The sequence below is a fragment of the Ceratosolen solmsi genome, unplaced genomic scaffold, assembly GCF_000503995.2.
Source record: "Ceratosolen solmsi marchali unplaced genomic scaffold, CerSol_1.0 scaffold57, whole genome shotgun sequence".
In the NCBI taxonomy this organism is placed as follows: Eukaryota; Metazoa; Arthropoda; class Insecta; order Hymenoptera; family Agaonidae; genus Ceratosolen; species Ceratosolen solmsi.
In genome coordinates, this window is record NW_011948427.1 from 6,306,929 (window position 1) to 6,327,219 (window position 20,291).

Sequence of the window (20,291 nt, forward strand, 5' to 3'; positions counted from 1 at the left end):
TTCATTATCGATACTTCGTACTTTGTTTTCCACTAGACCGCATCCGCGTTCAAAATTCCGTTTACGTACAGCGTTGTTCATTAGGGATTTAACAACGTATTTGTCCCACAAACTTATAAAAACTTTTTTAAAATTCACTATACTTAGGGTTGAATTGGAAATAAGTATTGCAATTAACCGATTTAATTTAATGAATGCCAAACTATGTATAATTACTAGCTCTATTTTTTTAAAAATTTTTTTCCAAACGTTTCTTACACATAGTAAAGATTTCATTCGCAATTAAGAGGATACGTAAGGATGTTTAATATTCTATTCAGGACTGTGTACACATAACATTATAATACTTATATAAATACTTGTATCGTAAGAATAGATTTTACGACAAACCTCGTATGGGGCTGATTATTTAAATAAATCACCTGTCTTAGATTTACGGTAGTATTAGTAATTATAATATAAAAATGAGTAACATTACACACTAAACTTATGCAAAAATATCCTGCAAGCGATCGTCAAAACCTTAATACGGACTTCTCATTAATGAAAGATGTCTTATGAGATATCTCATTAAAAGATATCTTATCTTTTTAAACTCATCATTAGATCAAATATCACCACATTGCATTAGCAGGTCTCAGTAATTTATGAAATTACATTATAAGATCGAACTTACTATATGCAAATGCCATCTGCAAGTCCAATTGCTATTACATGCATGTGCATATTTGCATATACGATAGTGTTTCACTAGAATATTGTATGTAAAACATATTATCTAAAAGCATTCTTATTTTACTGACATTCAACTATATATAACAATTATATTTTTTAATTCGTCGTATCAATATCAAGTAATATAGTTTTAGAATCTTATATGAATCATTATAGTTACGAAATATTTTCATAAATTGTATTATACAGATTTAATACATAATCTATGTATGAGATGTTAACAAAGATCATTAAAGATCTATATTATAAGAATTATAGACGACGTAAAGTAAGACTGATTTTGAACAATTATATTTATATGAATTATTGGCCTACAATAATTTTTCATTTATTAAACAATAGGTAAAATTATCCTATTCGCAAAAAGCATAATTTAAAAATTTCAAAATTTAATCTTCTTATTCTTAGTGTATGATCTATGTAATTATTTTTCGAGTTAAATGAAAAAAATTCCGTTTGAAACTTTAAATTATATATATTTTTAATTTGTAAGTTTTATTTATGTTCATAATTATTTAAGTAAGTCAAATTAATTATAAATCTTCTATTAATTATTTCATTTTTTTTCCCGTTATAATACACAATGTGTGGTCATATTTTTTGTAGGAATAGCATAAATTATCATTCAATCGAATATTTAATATTTTAATGCAATTAATTGTAAGCCAGTCTTCTTTAAGGCATTTAATTATTATTTCCATTGTTCCATTATTCTTGAAAAAGAGTAAAGTGTTCAATACTTCAATTCACTTTGAAAATGACGCTTGTACGTCATTGTAATAAAAAAAAACTATTTCTTAAAGTATTTTATAATTGATTAAGACTTTATATGATTAACGTAAAATTATTATAAATTAATAAATAATTTTTTAAACATGTAAAATGAAATATATGTATACATATATGTATATAGATATATAGATAGATACACTCTACTGATTATTATTTTACCAGTAAAATTACTAATACTTATATTCTTAATGCTTAAATAAAATATTCATAACAATTTATTCGTTAATGTTATAGAAAGTATTAAATTATATACTCTTTAGAGTAAAGTGCACGCGTCAAGGATAATTCCTAATAATATCATGAAGTAAAAGTACATATAAATAATAAATTTTAATAGAAGCTTTCTTTCAATTGCATTATATTAATGAAAGTAATGAAAAAGCATGAAAAATAATTGTATTTTCATGTTCTTAGAAAAATGCTTGCCGTTTACCATTTTTCCACCATGTTCTCTATTCTAATTCCCTACGAAATTGAACGTGCGGGAAAACATTGAGTTAATATTCCGCTTTCACGCATCGTCAAATAGAAATTTGGATAAATAAACTTTTACCAACAACCCAGTCTTACATCGTAAACGGACATTTTTTCTCCGATCGAAAACCCATTAAAAACGAAAATTGTCCATCCGCTTAGAAGCACGTAATTATCCCAACTAGCGGTTCGCGCTGCACGCGTAAATGATTATTAAGTGCACGCGTTATTCGGTGGATAAAGCGAAGCCCAGAGTGGACTTATGAAATAACAATAGTTGTGGAATGGTTGAGCGAGGAGGGAGAAGGGGAAAAGCTATGCACGCAAGTCGGACTGTTTTGCCGACGAAAGAAAGCGTGCTGAGAGGTCGTAGGTATTTTTGCGGTTTGTCGAGAATAATTTAAAAGGTAGTAATATACGCTGAGCGAATTTCGGGGGTGGTTAACACCCCCATGCATGCCGTTTCCAAACTCGCTAAGCGTCACAAAACTCAGTAATGCGTGGCGAACCCTGAGCCGGATAAGAAGGGGTGATCGTGAAAACGAAAGATCGAAGCTAAAGTGAAAAATGCTGTTCAAAATTCGGAACACACGAAATTTCTTGATATGATATGCGTTTGCTTCGTCCTCATCGTGTTTAGGAAATGTACAATTTGGTTGTTTTTTTTTTTTTGCAGAATGGAGAGCACGAGACTCGAAAAAACATAGTATTGCTGGAAAGTTTGGAGAAATTTTTTAGTGACAAGTTATGTCTAGTTTTTTCGTAAATGTATGTTAATAGAATGTCAGTTTACAGATCTTAATTTGGTTGAGTGACGTAAGAGACAAATCACTACAATTTATTTTGTCATATATATCATTTTATTTAGAAAGAGAATATATATAACATATTTTAATTATGTTCTAATCGATGACTAATCTACATAAAAACAGAAATACTATTTTTTTAATACGCAGGACAATCGTGTGACAGTCATTTTACGTAAAATATTACTATTCTGGGTGAAATGATCATTTTCCACGATAAAAGGTTCCCAACATGCAAAACCGCGAAAAAGACTCACCCTCACATTAGAAGCTGATCGATGTAATATGCGCATAGCTCCTATACACCACTTTCTCTTGTTATGCATTACGTACAAACCTCCGTCATGGAAGTAACCTTAATGCTTTCTCTCTGTCTCAGGACTCGATCTCTCTCCCTCCCCCTACCCCCACCCCCACCCACCGTCTTTCTTTCTCAGATATACTCCTACCATCCTTCTTTCTTTCCCACTAAAATCGATGAACACGTGGAATTTATTAAGCCGTGTGTATATATGTGCGACCAGTAGTCCCCTACGTTCACGTTTTTTGCGGTTATTCTTATTTTCATCATTTTGCTCATCCGCGCAATGCGGTAATGCTAAATGCGCGTAAATGCAGTTGCGAACATGATGATAGTAGAAAGGAAAGACATAAAACATGAATATTGTTTTTGGGTTTATGTTACAAAACCTGTATATTTTGCACGTGCATACAATGCGGCAGGTGAATCATTTTTCTTACGGTTTAAAGCGCCATTAATTATTTGGGATAGTTAATGGCAGTGCAAGCGATACAATTTTTACATGATAATCTAATAAGTAGGTTGAATAATGAGGAGTATTAGTATTAAAAATTCTCAACCCGAAAAAAAACTAATGGCAAAGGAAATTTTGAACAACTATTACAGTTTTCTATTGTTTTTCTATAATATTTAATTTTTATGTAACAATAAATTTAATTATTATAAATACAGTAAACAATTGGATTGACAATATTATGTAACAATCTATATATTTAAATGCATTATATACAGATTATAATACTATTATATAGAAAAATTTCTTTTCATTTTAAAATAATATTTTCAATTTCATATTTTAAATTAAATACATGTATATATAATGAAAAATGAGATTTTTTTGAAATACAATATAATGTAAATATATATAATAAATAGATATACATATTATGCATATGTAATTACTTTTCAATTACTTCAAATATTCTTACGAAGTAGTCGTAAAGTAAAGTTAACCGGAGCATAGATGTGATAATTAAATTGAATTTTTAAGTACTTACTACTCAAATATTATTTTTAATAAAGTATTTATAAATTTATAATTGTAAACTCATAATAATTTAAATACATAAAATTATTGATAATATTATTTTTTAACCACTATAAAAAAAACTGTAAATATATTAAAAGCGAATATTTATTTGCATTGTTTTATTTAATAATTTATTCTATTTCTTAATTTAACACATTATATTTCTATAATATATATATATATATATATATATATATATATATATATATAATTAATTTTATTAGAATCTTAAAACAGATGAAATTAATTTCTTATAATGAAATGTGATACCGTATTTGTAGTAAAATAATAGGTATACAATAGGGTACTCCGTCGCTGGGAGTTGGCAGTAAAATTAGTATCGGCAGAGATGTGTTGTGAAAACAAAAAAGAGGGCATTTATTTCCCCTTCGCCACAATTTCACACCACACTCACCTCGCAATTCGTATTTTAATCCACTCTCTGGATTTCTTCTTCGTACGAGATACAAAAAGACGAGTACGTCCAAATAGAAAGGAATATCGTTTGCATAGGTAAACGGTCTACTTCCATACATAGCGAATGGCGAGATCTGTTTTATTATTTGCATTTCGAGATCCCTCTTAATTCTTCGTTAAATTACAAAAATATCATTTATCGCCCGACCTGATAAAAAGCTTCCGAGTTTCAGTCCAGAGACTGAGTGTGAGAGAGTTGTACAGTCACTTTAAGTGAAATTAAGGTGTAATTCGTTGCGAAGAATGATATGTTCCCTCTCACGATTATACAAGTCCCGAGGTTCTTCAATATTCAGACTTTATTCTCGAGATAGAAAGAGTAAGAGGGAGAAGGTGCTGAGAGCGAACGAGAGAAAGAGAGGTCACGTGCATGCGAGGGATAAAGAGGCAAAATGGTTATAAAGGGTCTTTCTCGCCTTCTACTAATATATACGTTACAATTTGGTGCTGCCATTACCCTTGCACTACACACTCCTTCTTTTCAACCTCGTAATACTCTTTCTGAGTTCGTTTGTCGCTCTTTCGCCGGTATTAAATATTTACTTTTCAATGAATATGCAAATATAATTATTTACGCGCAATTTAGACGTTTTTACGCGCCCCGTGAGCTCGCGCGCGACGGAAACACTCGAAACCCCGCATGAACTTTGCCGGACAACCCACGAGAAGAGAAAGAGAGACAGTGTGGGGAGGGGATAGAAGAGTACGTTGAGTTGACGTTTTACTGAGGGTCGGATCGTAAAAGTAGATGCGACACTGTAAAGTGCCAAAATAACGAGGATTCAATTTTTATAATTAGTTTTTCGGTGGTGTAAATTAAATCGTGTGTGATATTTTTTGTTTTATTTTTATGCGTCAAATTTCTAAAAATGCGGCAATTACAAAAGTAAGGATTAGATGTTTTCAACATACATAAATAATTCTGTTACGTACAATACAAATGTCTATAGAAAATTGAAAATGTATATTTCAAAAGAGTAATTGATATTTAATATGAGGATCTAAGAAATTTGATTACCACAATTTTTTAAAAATCTTTTATAACATACAATAGTAATAAATAATATATAAAATATATAATATATAATAAACTATAAGAATAAAAAAAACATTATTAATATTAAAGATTATGTATTTAAATTTTTGGAAGAAAATACGTGTAAGAATAATTAAATTCACAATAAGTTTGCTTTACTCTGTTTATTTGTTCAAATATATCTTTGAATTATTATAAATTGACATTAAACGATTTGGTACAATAGTAAAAGAAATAAGAAAGCAAACTTGCGAAAAGTGTTTCAAAGAATAAAATGAGCAGGAAGCCAAGTGTTTTGACAATATCGTGATATATTCAAGAGTGGATATATACAAAACGATAGAGATATATTTATACCTACATATATATAATGTAAATATATTCATCGGATGCGATTCGAAACACCAACAACGAAAATAACAAAATCGATGCGAATCACATATGATTTTTATATACATCTTGTTGGAAAAACAAATACGCCGAAAAAGTTTCATTGTATAGAATGTCACATAAGCGATACAAAGAGCCATACAAACGGCTTGAAATAATAATCAACTAATACGTTTCGTGAATTTTGGAGAATCGGAAAACTATAAATGTGTTGTAATATAATAAGCTATATATTTATATATTGTCTATCTGTAATTATGTGATATTATCGTTGGAAAATCGTTTATAATGACGTAGAAATCTATTATCCAAGTTTCAAATTTGCGCATTACTTGTAGCTACGGACAAAGGTTTATACTAGTTAAAATGTACGACTATTTGCCGTCTACAGGAATAAAATGAACATGGGTGCGAGCGATCGAAGAAATAAGAGAGAGAGAGAGAGAGAGAGACACGATAAAATGGGGAGAAATCTTGGGTGTCTATTATGGTAATTATATGATAAATAAAACAAAGCTATGAGTGACTTATTTCTTTCATTCGCACATTCTTCTCGACTTCTTATTATTCTTCTCCGTTTAGCGTTTTGGCTAGTGCCGCTGGAGGCTCGAGAAGTTAAGTCCCTCCGCACCCGACCCTTATCTTCGTCCTCCTGCCGCGTCCCTTCGCCTTTGCGTCCGCTTATCATGCTCTCGCTCCAACTCTTCTTTACCCTTCCATGGGCGACGAGCGGAGTCGGTGGTTTGCTTTAAAACGTGCGCGCCGACTGTCGACGGAATGCAATTAATCTTCCTCCAGCTGGTTGTCTCCTTCTCTAACGCCTAGGAAACGTGTAAGGCCCGCTTAAGGCGCCTACTCGAACGAAGAAACGTTACCATCGACTAACTTAATGAACGACTTCTGATGCGTGCCGCTGGGGCTCGGGCTGGCTTATGCCGATCCCAGAAACTCGAATAATCCCGTCGAGATGTATACAGCGACTTCGTGCAGGCGCGAGCTTCAAGATAAAAGCGAGCCGAAAGCTTTGGGAGGTACGCGGAGAAAGAAGCCGGAGATGCAGGAAGTACACGATGAGCTTTGGTGTAAAGAGATATGCATGCTCCGTCTTTACAGTGGGTATCATTCTGTTTCTCATATCCGCAGGGAAGCTACAATAGCGAATAATAGTGTATTATTCTGTTAATGTATTTTTGCACGTAGATACTTTAATGCATAAAATTTGCACTAATTTACGACGAAATTTAATAATAAAGTAACTTATAAATACGTATCAGCGAATTGAATATACTATTAGAATAGCGTCGGTCAATTATCCGTTGCGGGATTCAAGTTTAAAAACAATTATCATACGTTATTGAGAGCCGTAAGTAGGTATATTAAATGTCAGTTTACGGTCAATTTTTCGTTCTATGAATTAGCTTGATGAATCAATGAAAATAATGGCTAGTGAATATTTACCGCTATGTAACTTCATTAAAATATAACGAACTCCTGATCCGCTAATAGTTGATGATTTTTCGCTCCCCAAGGTAGGTGCAATCTAGACTCCTTGAGATCTGACGCGCATCTATGCGGGGGCGCAAGGAATGCGTATGGCGAAATAATACTTCGTGGATGACTCGTCCTCTTGCTAAGGGGGTACGTCGCGCTCATTGCGGTGGCTTCCGTTAGAGACGAGAGGGTTGAGGGTCCCTAGCACTCAAGGGCACCGCGACTCTGTCCTATTGTATATTTTGAGGCACGTGCTTGAGCAGCACTGGAGTGTCTTCTTGAAAATCTCGCTCTTAGGCCTCCGACGCACGCGCGTGCCGAAAATCATTTAAAATGCTCGACAAGTGACTTCTTTAAAATGTGCGCTTAGGTACAAGTTAGTTATTGTTGAGATTTGATGCTGTGGCTTTCGTCGCTTCGTTTGAAGCCGTAACTTCCTTACAAAACTGCCGTTTCTAACTAATACGAGTGAAGATATTTTTATTTTAATTTCACATAAGCTGAATTAAAGAACGTGCGCACTGTGCGCTTGAAAATCAATCAATGAAAATTAATTTAATTTCAGGGATTCCGACATTAATTCATTCACCCAATGTACTGTTACCTAAAAAAATAAACGAACATAATTTTCTTATATAAGAATTGGATAAATGTACACTTATCGACTTATCATCAATCGTATAGTATAATATCGTAATATGTTTCAAAGCATATAAATTATGGTTGATTGAATTATAAAAAATTGAATGTTACTCATATTTTTTATGTGCACTAGGCATTATGTGTTTTTTGAAATGAAAGTTAACAGTGAAGTGGAGTGATTGGAAAATGAGATAATTTTTCAGAATTTTCAACTACATAAAAAGTTGCAACATTACAAGTACGATGTTTAAAGGCCGTTGCAATAACGGTTAATTAAATTACAAGCTTCGGTAACAAAATAAATCAAAACAGAAAAAAAAACGACACAATGACGCATTGCTAATAAATTATTATTTCCTAAATAACTGATTTCAAAGAACAGAGTGTAATAATACCCTTTTACTCAAAATTTTCATTCATCTAAAGGCGGTTTTGAACTTTTCTCCAGACCTCGGATACTCGTATGCATGATCGCTTTCGCTTATATCTCCCCCCCCCCTCGATCCCCTAGCCAATCCCTTTTATTTCTCGCTCTATCTCTCTTGCCCACGAGGAGTGAGTCTCTCGTCGAAGAGATAATCATATTAACTCTGCTATAACTTGTCTACGCATAAGCATAATACCTTGCCCAGGCTCGGTCTCTTGGTCCTGGGATCCTAGCCAGAATACGGTGTATATTTTATGCTAGCATCCCTCGATTTCTCTCTCTTCCTCTCTCTCTCTCTCTCTCTCTCTCTCTCTCTCTCTCTCTCTATTTGCCTCTTTCTTCATAGTTACCACGGACTCCTAGTGACGCTGCAACCGTGGAGAACGAGGGAACGAAGAGGTGCAACGCACAACGTTAATCAGCGTAATTAAATTAAGCACGCGCGCGACTGTTGTAATTATGACTATTTATAATGATTCCGCACCCGAGCCACTTTTCCTGCTCGGCCTCTATGTTCATAACACCTATGTGCAAGCGCCTTCACGATGAGCTTTATGCCTTATAATGTCCTAGCCGTCTTCACGTTATAATTTTAGTTTAGCGACATTTTATTGTATATTTATTAATGTGCAATATTGGAGTTCAATTGATAAGGAAACTCTTGCTCCCAATAATTTTCACTTGTGTTTATCAATGTGAGATTTTTTAGACTATAGCTTACAGTACTCTTTCTAATTGTTCATTATTTAAAAATCTTATCCGATTCTGAGATTATACATATTACCAAATATTGCACGTAATTTACTAATATAAATATAAAAAATAATTATAAACCAAATAGGAAATTATGAGAGACATCGTAAAATTCACGCATAAAGTGCTTATTTCGTAACATTTGAGTAATAATACAACGGTGACTATAATTTTGAATTAGATATTGTGTATAGGGAAGATCTACGATTCATCTTTAATTTAGACGTATATCCAGCTTTTATACATAGCTGATCAAAATTATTTCGAAAGTAATAAGCTCGCAGATATAAAGTGAAAAAGTAAATTCGCTCGAGAGGAGTCATTTTTTCTCGACGTTAGTAGAATTACGAATGTATTAAGAGAAAGATTTGAGGGATTTGTCGTGACTGTGGCCACGATGATCGAATCCGAATAAATTAGTCCTGCGACATGGCAAATCGCGAGCACGAGATATAAAATTTTGAATATGAATAGCCAATTTTGCATTCGTAATGAGACTTTCATCTATAGAAACAAAGCGCAAGCTGACGAGAACATATGTAGATGAAGAGGAAGATGGAGGCGAGCAGTGCAGAAAAAAATGATCCCCTACTCCAGTGTTGTAGAATGGAAATGTGAGACGATTTTGTAATCTTCGACGGCTCCTATGCCGAAGCAATTTCTTTTATTAAGCGCAATCGACTTTAACAGACGACACAGCCTAATGAAAGTACTTATGAACCGTGGATAAGAATTTTTTTAATTTTAGAGCCTTGAGATATGACAAGCTCTTCAAGGGGATAATATTTCCTTACCGAAAAAATAATAATCACGACTTCGAATGCTATTGCATAAATTATAAAATACCAATTACACGAACATTAAAAATAGGATACGAAAGCATATTTGTTTCATCTTCACAGAAAGACAGAGAGAGAGAGAGAGACAGACAGACAGACAGAGGGAGAGAGAGAGAGGGAGAGAGAGTATGTGTGGGTTCTATATATAAAATATCGAAATACTCTAAACGAATACCGTTAATCACAAGTATCGTAATTAATCAATAAATTGTATAGCCTCCTATCGGTAAATTTGTTTACAAGTGTTTTTTCAACTTCTATTTTTTATTGTTTTCTTTTTTTGTTTACACCAGATAAATATAAAATCTAGCCTCGTAGGGAAAAAATTATCTTTGGTATATGCAGAAAATTAATCGAGACTCAAATTCGATAATCCATTTGGACAAATCGCAAAAGTGTTAATTCGTCAATTCCTGGTATTATTTACTCGTGTAGATCAAACGTCTAGAGAATGACGACGAAATTAGAATTGGGGGAGGGTAAAAAGCGATTATGGAACTTGTCCGTTAATTAATTCTTCTCTCACCCTTTCGACGCCCGCAGCTTCTGCGTTTGCGGGGAGAAAGATCCGGCAGCCTTTCCACAAGAAGCCAAGACAGGAGACGCGAACGAAGAAGCGAGAGACAGGGGAAAGGTGGTGAGATATTGAGATAATTTGAATGATCGAATAAACGTCAAGTGGCGGCGAACGTCTACGCGGCTTCGGCAATACGAAGAGGTGGATACGCGAGACGAAGGATCGGCAATCGCTCGGATGTGCCCAGGAAAGAGACGCGTGCGCCAGAGGAAGCACCGAAGAGAGTGTGAGCTTGAAAAGGAAGAACGAGCGGCGAAGGAAACGGAGGGCCTTCCTCCTCCGTCGGTCCCTCTCCCTCGCTCGCGTCTCATCTATCCCTTGAGCGCTAAACTCATTACCCGACGGTAATTCCATCGATGCTTTAAACTCGACGAGTCCTCTCGGTCGCTACCCCCATTCAAGGAACGTATCCGTATTCCTTGGATCAGCTGCTGAGGTAGAAGCCGATCTACGCGCGTTCTATCATCAAGGCGCGGCCCGAAGACGAAGCCTCCTGGTCCTTTTATGCGCGGTTAATCAATCTTATCCGCGTGTCTATCAAGGAGCATGACCCTCATTGCTCGTTTTACCCTGTACTTTTATTCAATTTTACAAGGATGATTATGTTACCTTTGAATAGAGGCAGGACTTTGTCGATCTTGAAAGAGAATGATAGGTATACGTTGGAGAGAAATTAAGTAATCGCTACTATGCCTTTCATTTTTAATTACGCTATAAATTGATGGATTATTAACTTAATAATAAGTCGAAGAAATAAGCATTCCTTCCTTACATTCTTACTCTTGGATATTATCGATGTATTTCAGTTAGAATCATTATAACTAAACTACCAAGTATAGGAAATAAGATATATATATATATATATATATATATATATATATATATATATACATACGGTACCGTCTTTTCGAATATTACAAATATTACAATTATTCAGTTTTCAATTTTATCTTCTTTTTCTCGACAATACGCATACCAATAACTATTACAGAAAAGAAAATTATAAATAAGCATTTGAGAAATATATTATGCATGATAATAAATTAATATTTATAATAACTTGGGCAAAAATGAGCAGTATAAAGTAATATAATTAAAATAATTATAGCCTGTAGAGAAATATTATGAATACATGCTCGATTCTGGTAATGTAAAATTAAAAACTGAGCACGTATTAAAATATTTAGTAAAAATGATTAAGAATAATGAGATTGAATAGAGTGGGTAATCAGCGTGGATTGTTTGAAAAAATTTAGTAATTTTTTCTCTGAAATAGTCTTAAAAGTAGGTAAAAGCTATTGCTAATTAATGTAGCAAATAATTGCACGTTTTGCGTGAAAATATAAATAATAGCATTGGTAAATTAAGCTTATACACGCCACACTCTACCGTACTGGAGTGCAAATTAAATTGATTGTACAGAAAGTGCTTAAAATGAGTGAAAGACACGATTAATTAATGTAAAAATGGAGTATAAGCGATAATTGAATAAGAGCAAAGTAAACTGGCGGAGCGGTGGCCAGGCTGAGTAACGAGCGAGTGAAGCAGCAGTAGAACCACAATAATACAGAAGCTCGTCCGGGTGGAAACGGGCCAACCGACATTTAATACCGACCCGTTGAATATTCCTCCGGAATAGCCCCAATATTCAATTGGCTCCCATCTAATTGTAACCTTGGCCACGCCGTGTAAGTCGCTGCGACGAAGAGGCTTCTATTCACTTGTAAACTCCGTTTGCATAATTTTTACGTCGTCCGCCCATGTATAATCGATTTAAAGACCAACTCCAGTCTATACATCAACCTATTTGTCGAATCGTCTTTGCCATTTATTCTATCTTCGTTTCGGTATTTGTTTTCCCTTTCTCTTATTTTTTTTTTTTTTTTTTTTTTTAACGTATTGAAGATTTTCTTTCAAACCACTCGAATTGTGAATAGGACAATTACGTCGATGAGTAAGTGATATTACATTTGTTTCACGGACACATTTTATTCTTAATTCATTAAAAATATAAACTTCACTTTTATTAATATTTATTGTTTTATTTTCATCGGAGAGGTACTATTTTCTTTTTAACCATTAAAAATTTTTATGTAAAATAAGAAATGAGAATTTTTAAAGAAATCATTAAATTTATTATTCTAGTTATTTATGGAGTGATTAAAGCAAATATTGAAGAAAGATGAATTTTTATAACTTGTTTATTTAAATTACCTAAGTTAAATAAGCTGCAAAATGATCGAATTTTATTCAGTCTGTTATTTGGAAAGAAGGCAGAGAAAACTAAATAAAATACTCCTTTTCGTTATCGTTGAAAGCATGAAAATTATATGACTCTGTTAAGGAATTCAGTTAACTTCAATCCTTCTTTATAGTTTTACATATCCAATTACAAATCTACAACAATTGAAGCAATGGCAGATATATAATTGTGATGATGAAACTTCTAAAATAGTTGTGGATTGATGAAAATAATATAAAGCGAATGATTTGCTGTCAGTTAAAACAGATGGATGCGGTGCATCAGGACAGTCGATTTGACCGCATGTGAAGGAGGAAAAACGATCACGCAAAGAGTCGGCCGATGTATAAGAACTCAAAGTGAAAAAGTTATACAACAATTAATGGATTGAAGTTACCGTCAGTTGCAGCCAGTTCGAGTGGTCGTTACTTGGCTCGGGTCAATGACCGAACGCCGACGGTACGAGCAGAAGTCGAAAAAAGAAGAAGTAATGAGTGGAAGGGCAAAGAGCGGAGGAGAGAAAGTACACAGTCTATCATGCTTTTCGCTCTTACTCAAACTGGTTTATGTAAGTTTAAACTCCTGGCGTTATAGCAGTCAATACTAGTCATTTCTCTCACCCCATTGCTCTCAAGGGGTGTACTGAACGATCCTCACCTGCGATCAGCAAAGTAACCATCATTCAAATAACCCTTTTATTTGATCTCGTTTATCCTTTTGATATTCAGCTCGTAATGATATTCATAGCCTCTGTATAAATGTTATTAATTAAGGTGGTTGACATTTATTTTTCATTTCATTGCTAAGTAATCAGTGAAATAACTACATGACTAATCATTTTTATCCATAATTTTATTAAATCTTATTATTTGTACATTTATAAAAACAATAATAATAGTATTAAATTATTGAATTGTATGAGTGGAATGGATTATATAAATGGAAATAACAATGTAATAATGTGTATACAATGTACGATAAGCACATCCTTTATACGACTGGAGACAAACAGTTTTACCGAAATGCATACCACAGTTACGTTCTATTACAAGCATCTGATAAAATTTATCGTCGCAACTTAATGTTACACACGTTTTACATACTTACGATCATCTATTTACACTGATTTTCTTAATAACTAAGATCGAGCTTCAGGCCGAACAAAAATAAGCAAGAAAATCAATGACATCACTCTTATAGAGAATGTATGTTATAAAGAATGGAATATATATAGAGAATATGTGCTATTTGAAATTCAGTATAGTGAAATTAATAAAGTGATAGTTTCGAGGAACATAAGCTTTTCCCCGACGAATGTTTAGAGCAAAATTATCATTATTTAATTTTAATATATCATCAAATATGTCATCATTCGCAACTGCATTATTATACCCGCTATACTTCATCTGAAAATTCGGAAAATAATACTGTCGCATAATGAATAATTTTCAAAGAACATTTACGTAAAGAAAAAACTGTCGAGGAGCATTTGCTGACAAATGGAGTACAAAATTAATGTAGCAATGCACCACTAAATTTGTCTCGAATCGTCGGCCTGCCATCTCACGTAGATAGTCATGTTTAATATTGCCGAGCGATTCGAAGGGAGACGAAAGGATAAAAGAGGAAGCAGGACAGAGACGGTTTCGGCGGTTCCATGCGGGTGCCACCGATGCTCAATCTTACCTAGACACGTCTGTTTCCGCTCGCGACGACTCACGACAGTTGTCTACTCTCACTAGCTGCGGCTTTCAACAACGGAGTTAGAGATGGTTGTCGCGAAGTCGGAATGCTTAATGGACGGAACGATCCTGGGTTACTAATAAGTATCGAACACACTTGGCAGTCTATATGTTTCTCCGTGCCATTATGCATGCCCTCTTAGACCGACCGTTTGCCGACTATGAACGGCAAGTGTCGCTTTGAGCATCTATTATGCTTACGGAGAGTTTTTCAGTAAAAAGCAGCGACGTATGAAAGAAAGAAAGCGTAATGCGCGGTTGGCAGAATTTTTAATCATTTCGTTGAGTAAGTTATTACTAAACAGAATTCATCTTTTATTAATACGACAATATTCCATTTGATAAAGATTTCAATTAACGTACCAATGATTCACAATAATCATTCTTTTAATAATAAATACTTTTTTATAACATTTATTTATTCATGTAATTAGTGATTTGAGGCAGGAGGAAAGGGAAAATTTTCTTGGAGCTATATGATTTTTACTATATACATTCGAAGACATCAGATTGGTAATATAGAGAGGCTATTGATTCACTTTTGAAATACATATTTATAATTGAATTGCATATTTACATTAAAAACTGACGAGAGCTATAATTCAATCTCGTCGGGATCAATAAACTCTCGATATTATCTTGAATCTGCTACTAAGCTATGAAAAATGGATTAACTTTACGGTAATTTTTTATATATTTATAAAATTAAGCGTTAAAACGGATTCCGTATAAGGTTCATTAAATTAAAATTAAAGAAATTTAATTATTTAAATACACTTAAAACACGAGGGCCCTCCACAGCATTAAAAAATATTTGTTCATAATAAATTTAAAGAAATGGTCAGAATTGCTAGTGGGAACAAAGGAAAAAAAAAGAAAAAAAAAAGGAATAATTTATACTGACCATATGAGAATTGCATGGAGTACTAGTACTCCTGGTACTTTTCCACTCCGCGAGCAAATAGAAAGGCAGCTTTCACCCGACGCTTCTTAGGGAAATATTGACGTGCGGCATTCATAATTCTTCTTTGCTAGGCAAACAGGGTGCACGCGATACGCATTCATCGCAATAACAATGCCGAAACTCGATCGTACGCACCGACAGCCCATCGACCCCACAATGCAGCGCTGAAGGACAGCGACAAAAATGAATGTAACTCAAGTGAACATTGAGAGCTCTGCTGGTACTTCGGTAATACCTATGATCCGTGATCCACCGTGAAATAAATGAAGTCGGTAGGAAGAGTTTCGGCTGCTCGCCAGATGGAAAACACTGCGAGAGTGGACAACTCATTCAATCGATCGTTTATGCATTAAGAGTCTCTAAGTTACTTATCTGCCTTCGCTCATACGTCATCCTCTCCACCTATATTGTTCTGCATTGTGTTAGCGGATAGAAAATTGTTTAATCTTACGAGCTCCGTAATCAACGGTGAATTTATAATCTCATTAGATTATAGGCTAGGAATTTTGTATAGCTATATTATTACGTAGATTATTCGCTGATAAAATTAAATCGATTTATTTGGCTGATTATTTTGGAAAAAATCCTATGATTTCATTATGAATGATTTTGTAATCGTGAATAATATTTATTAATCCTAACCCTTATTATTCTGAGGTATATTTCTTGAAATTCTATACGACAAATAAAATAAACTTATTTTAATTATTAGGTTTTTGTTATACGTAAAATAAACTTGAAAAGTAAACGTATTCTATAAAAATTCTTTAAAGTTTGAAATACTCATTCGAATAGTTAGAAACAATATTTAAATCTCATTCATACGGAACTTTTTCACGGTCTTCAACTTTTTCTTGCTTCTCTAACTTCAATAACTGGCTCAGTTAAACTTACAATGTGTTAAGTCTTCAAAATAAATATCTTTTCCTAATTTAAAATGAACTTGTTCGGTAGAATTATCGTTAAAGTTTCAAATTGCTCGCTACTCTTATTATGCTAAAGATCGTATTGTATTATAATTCATTTTTCGATTTTAAAATACAGTTCAAACAACACACTTCTACACTTCACAAGCTTTACGTATAGAACTGTGATTAAATTAATTCTAATGTGATTTGCAATGCTAATAATACTAATAATGCTACTACTACTACTACTACTACTACTACTACTGCTACTACTACTACTACTACTAATGCTACTACTAATACTAATGCTACTTATAATGTAATCATTATGTAAATAAAAAATAATAAAGTAAAAAAGTAATGAGCAACTATTTCAATATCTGAATAAAAAAATCATAGTTTAATCACTATATTAAAATATGAATTATCCAATCGATTGTATGACGGGTCAAATTAAATAACAATTTTCCATTAATTATTGTAGGGACACACCATCAAATTTTCAATTATTTTCTAAAAATCCACCAACTATTGGCACGCCAAACAGATAAATAAAGTAATGAAAAAGCTTAAGGAGTCAGTCAACTAGAGATTTAAGGAAAAAAATACCTTACAACAGAATGAAAGTCGTAATGATTATTGTTACGTGGATATCGAGTCTTCCGGTACGTGTTTAGCGGCTAGAAAAATAGACCGGCGCGGTAACGCGTGAAGGGTCGGCCAATGGGATAAAGGAGGACAGTTTCCCAGTGTCGGAGCCCTCGACAAGTGGCCGCGATTGCTAGGAGGGCCGTCGCGGTAGGCACACAAAGCCCTTGATGGATGGCTAGCCACGGGGTGGTTGCCGCGGGCGAACGAGCTTTCGCCGATGGAGTGACCACCTGTTGAGAGGCCCATGCACCTGAGCGTCCATAGGAAAACAATTTCTTTCTGATAGGCTGATCGATTCGGTTATAGTACGACCGAAAGCGTTTGCTCGCTTTCGCGAATGGAGGCTGATAAATTTTGATTTTTTTGACAATTGGCGAGATCGTTATAGCTTTACGAAGGACGTCCAAATTAATTTACTATAATGGACATGTGACGGTTTTTCTTCATTTTTATTTTAAATATCTATGAGATATTTAATAGCACGGCCGACACTATTCATGTTAATAAATTTGCACACAATAGAAATGGTAGGCCAAGATTTTGCATAGACTTTCTATTTATACTTTTGTAGTGTTAAAATAATTATTGATTTTGTCTTTTTTTTACTTGTAACCTCTTAATCTGTATTTTTCATTGTCTTTACTTTAATTATTCTAAAAAATATCAACAATAAGAATAATTCATGATATTTATTATTTATTATGTCGATTGACATGGCATTTTCTTGTATAAATATTATCAATGCATTTGAAAAAATCCATATTATTATTATGATATTAAAATTTAAAGAGAATTTGTTTTATAAAATTTTTTTCAACAATATATCGTAAATTTTGTGATTAATCGATAATGCGATATATGTATATATATATATATATATATATATATATACGAATATATGTGTATGCTGTACATGAAGAGTCATATTTTGCGAAATCGTTGTAGCCGTTTCCCAGTAACACAAATGATAATGATTGGTTGTCACGAGTAGCAAAAGAATGATCTTTATGCAATGGTGATGGAATGGTAAGTTAAGTATGAATGAACAGAATGGCGTCATTCGATGTCGACGTCAATTCCCAACAATGAACTCCATTTTTATTTTAGGATTTCATCAAATGAAAATGTTGATTAGCGATTGACAGGGCTCACTATTTTATTAAAGTTTTCCCATAAAACTTATATTTAATTATTGAGTGCGTGATATATTGTTTTCATACTTTCACATATTAAATCAATAATACATTTTTCTTACTTTTATAATGTAGAATTCGCATAACGATGGATAGATTTAATAAGTGATGAGAAGGATTAAAATAGAGTATATAAAGCTTGTATTGGTTTATTAAACTTAAAGATATGTGTACTTTTGGAATTACGTATAGAAAAACGATATGCCAATAAAGTATAGTAACGTCTTTACGATTAATGTTTAAAGTTGTATGCAGATGACAACTTTAATCGTAATATTTTTTCATGTTATCTAATAGTATCCAATTAATAGTTTTTAATAAATAACTTTAATAGACTTAAAATTACGAGAATATGTATGCTAGATTTCATCGCAAATAATTACTCGATTAATTATTTCCCAAAATAATGGTAAAATTCTTACAATCTGGAGATTTTTTTTTTTTTTGCACAATTTAATTCGTCTTCAAATGTTGCAACGTATAACAATGCATCGTCTCCCGTTACTCCATCCGAGCATTACAAATTTTACTTGATAGATTCATAAAATCACGGTTAGCTTTATTTCTCTTCTTCTTTGTGACGTGTTTCATCGAATTTTCGGTAACTGTCTGTTTCTGCGGAGTAAAACAATGAGCTCGTTAATTAAGATTTCTTTTTGCGGCTACTCTTACATTTCTTTCGTATTTTCCTTCCTTGGCTCTCTTTCTCTCTCTCTCTCTCTCTCTCTCTCTCTCTCGCTCTCTTAATTCATTTCCCTCTTTTTTCTTGGTTGGGACTGAGAAGCATAATGGCGTACAGCCACTTACAAATGCCTGAAGCCATTCTCTTTCTACATTTTAGAAAAAAGACAAGTACATTCTCTTAGGCAGGCGGCGGTTGTGGTTTCGTTGGAGAAAGGGAAACATTTGCATTCGGTGGTAGAAGTAAAAATTTTCACTGATTCAACTTGACGAGCACGTAATGAAGAATTGAAATGGGGAATGATAATTTTCTGTGGGAATGTTGAGTGCTGTTGAAATAATGAATGAATTATTAGTTACGAAAATAACATTTTAAATAACTGTAAAAATTAGAATATTTATTAAATAACAAAGAAAACATCGTTGATGAAGAAATGTATATATATATATATATATAAATTGTATGCGTATTTCGACGGATTAATTGATAAAATTAAATACAAACATCTCACTATAATTGCAAACAAATTGTTAAATTATCTTGATGAATGAATCCAAAATAACTGTTAAATGTCGGTACTATTAATTGAATCACATGTTATCACATTGTTTATCACATCTTTTAAAGATATAAAAAAACACACATCCCCTTACCTCTTTTGAATACGGTATTATATGCTTTAAAGCTTTAATATTCAATAATAAAAATCGTTGATAAATAATTATAATATGACAGACTTGAGAAATAAACAGCGTTCGCGCAATAACTGAATTAAAGGCTTCCGCGGGTTCATGAGCTTGAAGTTTTTGTCGGAAAAACAATCTCTTTATTCCTATCAAGTGCGCCAGCCTTTCTCTTCATCCAATACTTTCTTCACCCCCCCCTCACTCTCTCACTCTCACTCTCTCTCTCTCTCTCTCTCTCTCTCTCTCTCTCTCTCTCTCTCTCTCTCAGTCTATCAGTCCCTTCTTCGGTCCTTTCCATCTCTCTTGGTCTTTCATTTTCTGTCATTCCTTTTCAGTTACCGCTCTTTCATTCTCCACCGATACTTTTACTTTTACCTCTCGCTCTTTGTCTTTCCGGAAACAGCCTTTCACGCATTTCGCGAGGAAGAAATCGCAAAAGCAGCACCTTCTATA